The sequence below is a fragment of the Hylobates moloch genome, unplaced genomic scaffold, assembly GCF_009828535.3.
Source record: "Hylobates moloch isolate HMO894 unplaced genomic scaffold, HMol_V3 SCAFFOLD_10, whole genome shotgun sequence".
Lineage (NCBI taxonomy): Eukaryota > Metazoa > Chordata > Mammalia > Primates > Hylobatidae > Hylobates > Hylobates moloch.
In genome coordinates, this window is record NW_026652285.1 from 24,405,567 (window position 1) to 24,413,943 (window position 8,377).

Consider the following 8,377-nt stretch of genomic DNA (forward strand, 5'->3'; position numbering starts at 1 on the left):
ATTAGCACTGTCTTTACAGGTAGAGTGTAGGTTTTTAAGCCTGGGTGCCATCTTAATATGTAGGTATGTTTGACAGAAGAAAGCTGGAAAACTGCAGCCCTAGCAGATATTTCATAATTTTTTTGGAATGGTTTTGGACTATATGAAATAATAGATTTCAAGAGTCAGTGTGAAACTACAGTCAGATACCACTTAATATCCACTAAGATTGCTATAATTTAAAAAATCATTAACAAGTGTTGGTGAGGATGTGAAGAAATTGGAACCCTCCTACACAACTGGTAGAAATGTTAAATAGTGCAGCCACTGTGGAAAATAGTCGGGCAGTTCCTCAAAGGTTAAACACAGGGCTAACATATGACCCAGCCATTCCACTCTAAGGTATATTCCCCATAAAAATGAAAACATATGTCTACGCAAAAATTTGTGTGTGAATGTTCATAGCAGCATTATTCACAATAGCCAAATATTTTTTTTTTTTTTTTTTTTTGAGACGGAGTCTTGCTCTGTCACCCAGGCTGGAGTGCAGTGGCCCGATCTCGGCTCACTGCAAGCTCCGCCTCCCGGGTTCACGCCATTCTCCTGCCTCAGCCTCTCCGAGTAGCTGGGACTACAGGCGCCCGCCACCACGCCCGGCTAATTTTTTTGTATTTCTAGTAGAGACGGGGTTTCACTATGGTCTCGATCTCCTGACCTCGTGATCCGCCCGCCTCGGCCTCCCTAAGTGCTGGGATTACAAGTGTGAGCCACCGCGCCCGGCCCCACAATAGCCAAATATTATAAATAACCTAAATGCTCATCATCCGATGAATGGATAAATAAAATATGGTATATCCATACACTGGAATATTATTCAGTAATAAAAAAGAATGAAATACTGATACATGCTACAATATGGGTGAATATTGAAGACATCTTGCTAAGTGAAAGAAGCCAAACACAAAGACCACGTATCTTATCACATGATTCCATTTATGTGAAAAGTCTAGAATGGGCAAATATATAGGATAGAAGATACATTACTGGTTGCCTAAGTCTGGAGGTGGGAGTTTGTTGGGGAAAAATGAGGACTAACTGTTCGTGGATATGTGATTTCTTTTTGAGGTGATAAAAATGCTCTAAAGTTGATTGAGGTGATAATTGTACCACTCAGTGAATATGCTGCAAACCATTGAATTGTGCACTTCAAATGTGTGAGTTGAGCCGGGTGTGGTGTCTCACACCTGTAATCCCAGCACTTTTGGAGGCCAAGGCAGGTGGATCACTTGAGGTCAGGAGTTCGAGACCAGCCTGGCCAACATGGCAAAACCCCGTCTGTTCTAGCAATACAAAAAAACATTAGCCAGGCATGGTGGCATGCTCCTGTAATACCAGCTACTTAGGAGGCTGAGACAGGAGAACTGCTTGAACCCAGGGGGTGGAGGTTGCGGTGAGCTGAGATCGTGCCATCGCACTCTAGTCTGGTTGACACAGTGAGACTCCATCTCAAAAAAAAAAAGTGTGGATTGTATGGTATAGGAATTATATCTCAATAAGGCTGTTATAAAACAAGTCAGTGAAACAAAAGGACAAAGATTGATGTAGTTGATTTGCAACAGGCAGAAAGTTTACTGACACAGAATGATTAAGAAGGAAAACACATTTTGCAATTTAAAGACAAAACCAGACCAGTAAGACAAAAGAATCTGAGAAACGATTACAGGAGTAGCTGCAGCTCTGTGGCTGCAGGTTTGTTGCAGTGCTTCAGCACGACTTTGTTAGGTGTCATCGTTTACATCCTGGGGACAGGACTCAGCTGCCTGCATCTTACTCTTGAATTTTACATCAGAAACATTGTTGACTTGAGATGGAATTAGTTGGTCATTATCCGTTACCAGCCTGGTTCCTCTGCTTTTATGTGAATCTAAAAGAGAAATAGGGAGAATTTTAGAACTGGAAATGTAAAGGTTGGTTTACAAGTCATGCTTTAAAGTGAATTACTGTAGCCCAGATTTTGGGGGTAAGGAAAGCACACTTTATTCATGATGGATGCTCATTAAGTAAGCAGAAAGTATTACTTTAAAAAGCGACTCTTCCCCTAGACTGAGTTGTGCTGATTCTTCCTTTGGGGTCCACAGAGAATGATCCTTTGGATTCAGCTTCTCTGGCCTCAGAACTATTGACAAATAAAAGCAATGATTGTTGTCAGTTACTTCTCTTTGGCCAAAAACTGTAAAGAAGCGGATATATTTTCTTTCTGAATGGAATGAGTGTTGGTGAGGATGTGAAGAAATTGGAGCCCTCCTACACCGCTGGTAGGAATGTAAAATAGTGGAGCCACTGTGGAAAATAGCCTGGCAGTTCCTCAAAGATTAAACACAAGGCTAACACATGACCCAACCATTCCACTCTAAGGTATATACCCAGTAGAAATGAAAACATATGCCCACACAAAAATTGTATGTGAATGCTGGCATTATTAAGAATGCCAGCTGGGCATTATTAATAGCATGCTGGGCGAATGGCTCACGCCTGCAATCCCAGCACTTTGGGAGGCCAAGGCGGGTGGATCACGAGGTCAAGAGATCGAGACCATCCTGGCCAACATGGTGAAACCCCATCTCTACTAAAAATACAAAAATTAGCCGGGCGTGGTGGTGAGTGCCTGTAGTCCCAGCTACTTGGGAGGCTAAGGCAAGAGAATCACTTGAACCCGGGAGGCAGAGGTTGCAGTGAGCCGAGACTGTGCCACTGCACTCCAGCCTGGTGACAGCGAGACTCTGTCTCAAAAAAAAAAAAAAAAAAAAAAAAAAAAATAGCCAGGCATGGTGGCTCATGTCTGTAGTCCCAGCTACTCAAGAGGCTGATGTGGGAGGATCATTTGAGCCTGGGAGGTCAAAGCTGCAGTGAGCTGTAAACACACCACTGCACTCTAGTCTGGGCGACAGAGTGAGACCCTGTCTCAGAAATGACTGCAATTATCTAGGAGATACAAAAAAACTAATGAACACTTTAAGGAATAACATGTAATTTCTTATTTACATTCAATTATCAAGATAAGGTTGCAGAAAAATTTTAAAGGAGTTAACGCCCAGTGTCAATTACATTCTAAATAAATCTAGAGTGATACTGCAGAAAGTTGTGTTTTTTTTTTCTTTTCTTTTTTCTACTAGCTTTTCAGATTGTACTTGATTTGAAACTTTCCAAAACTGTAAATCTCAGTCTCTGAATAAAAAACAATTTCTTCATTTTTAAGAAAGTGATTTTAACAACAAAATCAAAGTTATCAGTGACTCACCCTCCCTCTCACCGAGCAGGCGGTGGTAGGTCTCGATCTCCACCTCCAGGCGTGTCTTGATGTCCAGCAGTTATGCATACTCTGTGTGCATAACTGTATTCAGTCTCGCCCCAGATCTGGCAGATCTGCTCCTCCAGGATGCTGATATGCATCTTAATTTCTGACAGCTGAGCCACGTAGCCAGCTTCTGTGTCAGCCAGGGTTCCTTCTAGGGAGCTTTGCTACAAATGCCCATGAAAATTGAAGCATTGTCAGAATAACTGCTCAGTATTCAACATATGAATCCTGAAACATATATTTCATATGGTGAGGGTGTCTCCAAATGAACCACTTAATAGAGATTTACCTTTGATAATTAATACCCAATAATAGTAATGATAGCAAATATTAATCAGAGAGTTCTACTGTAACGATATAGCAATTCCTACTCACTATTAGGCACTGTTCAAGTATTTTATAAATATTGACTCATGTAATTCTCATAACAACCTTATGAGATAGGTACTATTATTCCCATTTACAAAAGCCAGCTTGCTTCAAACAGTGTCTACAAAACAATTTTTTAAAACTATAGAAGAAAATTGAGTGAATGCCCCTTTCCCACCTACCATGGCCAAGACAGACTGCAGTTCATGCTGGAGGGACTGGAGGACTCGTTTCAGCTCCATTATCTCACTCTTGGCCGAACTAACCGCTTCAGCATCCGTGGAGATCTGTGTCTGCAGGGATGCACTCTGCAAGCATGAAATCAACAAAATACAGTGAAATCATAGAAGCTCCAAGCAGTCTGCCTGACTTTCTGTCTTCTCTCACTTTGCCAGGTTAGGGTTCGGGTTAGCATTAGGGTTGAGCTACCTGCTTGTTGAACCACTCCTTGGCCTCCCTAAGGTTTTGCTCAGCCAGTTCCTCTTACTATTTTGCCTCATGCAGTTCAGCCACTTGGTTAGATCTGCCCCTGGGGCCAAGTTCATTTCTACAGTCACGTCCCCACTGGGCTGTCTCTGCAAAGTGCTCATTTCTTGACCGAGAAGAACCGCAGAAGTCACAGTGGCAAAAATCCTTTGAGGTTGGGGACCTTGCTGAATGGTGATGGTGATGGGAAGTCCCTTGATGAGTTTATTTCTCCTACCTCCTTGGGGTTGTTCTTGAGACAACCCAGGTCTTCTGCTAGGCGTTTGGACTGTATTTTAAGGTCCCATGTGGTCACATTCAGCTCATTGAGTACTTTTGGCGGGCCGTTTACATAGGCTTCAACTGACTGGCGGAGATAGAGCTCGTTTTCATACCTTAGGAAATCTTTGGAATGTGATATACGAATTAGATTAACTACTTTGAGCTTTGTTTTAAAAAGGACATGCCCACTGACATCCAGCTCAAGTTGAAATTCTTTTGAAATATTTAAACAAAGACTATGAAATGATTTTTATTTCTTAATTAATTAATTTTGAGAAGGAGTCTTGCTCTGTCCCCCAGGATGGAGTGCAATGGTATGATCTTGGCTCACTGCAACCTCCGCTTCCTGGGTTCAAGTGATTCTCCTGCCTCAGCCTCCCAAGTAGCTGGGATTACAGGTGCCTGCCACCATGCCTGGCTAATTTTTTGTATTTTTAGTAGAGGTGAGGTTTCGCCATGTTGGCCAGGCTGGTCTCAGGTGACCTCCTGACCTCAGGTGACCCACCCTCCTTGGCCTCCCAAAGTGCTGGGATTACAGGCGTGAGCTACCATGCCCAGCCTGAAATCATTTTTAAAAATTCCAATTTTGGAATCTCTTATCATTAAATATACATTAAAATTGGCCTTTTTTCCTTCAGTGTAGATATTTTATACTAATATATTACATTTATCTGATACTTGGATCTAATTGCCTTTATATACATTTTATGTTAAAAGTAAAAACATAAGTCTTATTTTTTGTCATGGTAACAATTGATATTTTGAAACAAACTCACTTCATTTTGAAGTCATCTGCTGCAAGTCCAGCATTGTCAATTGGGGAAGTCATGCTGGCATTATTAATCGTGGCTGCAATGATCTAGGAGACACAATAAAACCCATGAACAATTTAATGAGTAACATGTCATTACTGATTTACCTTTGACTGTCAAGATATAGTTGCAGAAAAATTTTTTAGTAACTAATGTCCAGTGTGGATTACATTCTCAATAAATCTAGAGTGACATCATGGAAAGTTTTTTGTTTCTTTTCTCTCTCTCTCTTTCTTTTTACCAAATATATATCTGAAACATTCTGCATGGAAAAATTGAGCAAAAAATAAAAGAACAATTTCATATTGTCCCAAAATTGAATACATAAGTACAAAAGAGGTGCCATCACTGAGTTTCTCACCTGGTCCCTGCGATGTTCAATTATTGGATAGTATTTGCTGCAAATCTCTTCTAGATCCACCGTCTCCAGACCCAGCCCCAAATTTGTCACACCTCTCCTTGATTTTGTGTTGTCCTCCTCCAGGCCTCTGACTTTGTCTAGGTAATTGGCTGGGCCGTCATTGAGGTTCTGCATGGCTTACTTTTCCCCTCCAGAGAAAAGCTCCCCGTTGCCACCACCACCTCCCATACAACCACCATACTGCAGAAACCTCCACTAGCACCACCGCCTAATCCAGAACTCCCACAGAATCCAGAGATCCTGCTGAAGCTAGAACCACCTCCTACAGAGCAGTTATCAAAGCCCCCACTAAAGCTGTCTCCAAAGCCACTACTAGAACTCCCCACTCAGGCCATAGCTGCCGGCTCCTCTTTGGAAGCCCTGGACAGAGCCACGCCCCAGACCACGTCTGCCTCTACTGCTGAAGCTGCTTCCACCAGCAGACAGCCTGGCCAAGCTGCTGCTTCCAGCCCTGGAGGAGGAGACAGGGGAAGAGCAAGACATGATGCTCCTGCACACGTTGAGCTTGTCTAGGTGTGAGAGATGGAAGTGAAAAGTGCACTGATTTGGACTCCTTGGTCTTTATGTACACAGGTTTTAGGGCATTCATTTCATTTGGCTCTGTCCTTGTTTCACGTTTCCAACCCATTCTAGGTTAATTTATTTTGAGTTAACCTCTCCCTGTTGGGCCAAATAATATTTTAAAAATTGGATAAACATGGAGTAACATTAGATTTGTTATTATTTCGCTAGAATTCATTAGTGCTCTACAATCCATTATTTCCTGGCACTCATTTTTTCACCTTCCTAGACCTCTGTAGTTGGCAAATCGTACATTTCTCTAGGTCCATTAAACTCATGCATTTTTCCTTTGTGATTCTGGGAAGATTATTAAACCAGATTCCAGTGTTAGTCACAATTCAAATACTCAGAAGTGATTTGTCAGGAAATATTTCTTTCTTTTTTAACCCAGTAATAATGATGAGTAGCTTTATGTTCCCTTAACATTTTTGGGAACAAATTGAGCATTGTAACTATTCTTGCAGAAAGAAAGCCTGACTTTGCTAATTTATGAGGATTAGCTTGGAGAGCACACTTCGTTGATAAGGGTGGGGTTGTTAGTAAAGTGTCATTGGATTCTTCTATGCAAGACTTTTGAGCAATAATAATGTTTCTTTTTAGCCTCCTGATTCAACAGCCAAAGGAATTGTTCCTCTTACTTAAATCCATTAGTTTTGGCCTACCCCTAAGGATTTTAAAAACATTATTGAGATCTTGTAGCCATAGTTTTCATTAAAAAAAATTCAAAGATAAGAGCCCACTTTCCTCATTAATTATGGATGTCTACAATATTTTATTTTACTCTGAAGAGGTAAGCCTATAATATTTACCTCTGTCAGCTACGTAGGTGAAAAGGTGATTTCAATGTTTTAAATAGAATACTATAGAAAATTGAATTTATTGAGGTGGATAACAAGTGCCTACACTACATGTGTTTTGGGCTTTCGTGCATATTACTGACGGAGGGACCCAACAACCCTGTGTGGTAGGCACGTCTTCTCTCCCTCTCTCTCTCTTTTTAAATCTATTTTCAATTTTTAGATGGTCTTTTCCAATGTGTAGAGTTTAATATCATCTACATGCTGACAACTCCCACATGTATATCACCAGTCCAGATTTCTCCTGGAAATCCAGATTGGCAAATGCAGCTACCTACTTGACATTGACACTGGGGTGCCAAATCAGCATCTGAAACTCAATGTGTCCAATATTGAGCTCCTAAAATTTTGTCCCGTCCTCTTCAACTCAATAGCTCCTGCAGTCTTCCCCATCTGGGTTAATGACAGCTCTATCCTCTAGCTGCTTAGGCCAAAAACTGCGTTGCCATTCTCTCTGGTCAGGAGTACTGTAGTAGCCTTCTTCTTCTTCTTTTTTTTTTCAAATGGAGTCTGGCTCTGTCGCCCAGGCTGGAGTACGTGGCGTGATCTTGGCTCACTGCAATCTCTGCCTCCTGGGTTCAAGCGATTCTCCTGCTTCAGCCTCCCGATTAGCTGGGATTACAGGTGTGTGCCACCATCCCTGGCTAATTTTTGTATTTTTGGTAGAGATGAAGTTTCACCATGTTGACCAGGCTGGTCTTGAACTCCTGGCCTCGGGTAATCTGCCCACTTTGACCTCCCAAAGTGCTGGGATTACAGGCATGAGCCACTGCACCCGGCTATAGTAGCCTTCTAACTGACCTGTCTGCTCTTGACCTTACCCCCAAGCTCTTTTCAACACAGCAGAGTGAACCCACCTGAAAGACATGCAACTCTGTAAAACTTACTAGAGGCTTCCCATCTCATGCAGAATAAAAGCCCAAGTTCTCCCTAAATGACATGTGTTGTCCGGCCTCCAGTGGCTCCCGATATCAGCTCCTACCTCTCTTGCCCTCACTCACTCAACACTAGTTCCTCAAGCACACCAGGTCTCAAAGTCTTTGTGTTTGCTTCGCCTCGAAAGCTCTTCCCTCAGATACCTGCAGGGTTTAGCTCCTTCATTTCCTTCAGGTCTTTACTCAAGTCCACTTTTGAATAGTAAGGGCTTTCCAAGAGAATGTATCTAAAATTCTGCCCCCAGTCTTCTGCTAGTTCACATCTCCCTGATATTTAACATTCTTCTTTCGTACTTTTTCTCTTTGACATTTATCAGTAACCCACTATATGTTTCATTTAT

At 41.9% G+C, this 8,377-nt stretch overlaps 1 pseudogene; it reads right to left on the reverse strand.

Annotated features, from left to right (window-relative positions):
* Window positions 1–1,757: 1,757 nt before the first annotated feature.
* LOC116475353 (keratin, type I cytoskeletal 24-like) lies at window positions 1,758–6,166 on the reverse strand (annotated as a pseudogene).
* Between the last annotated feature and the right edge of the window lie 2,211 nt (window positions 6,167–8,377).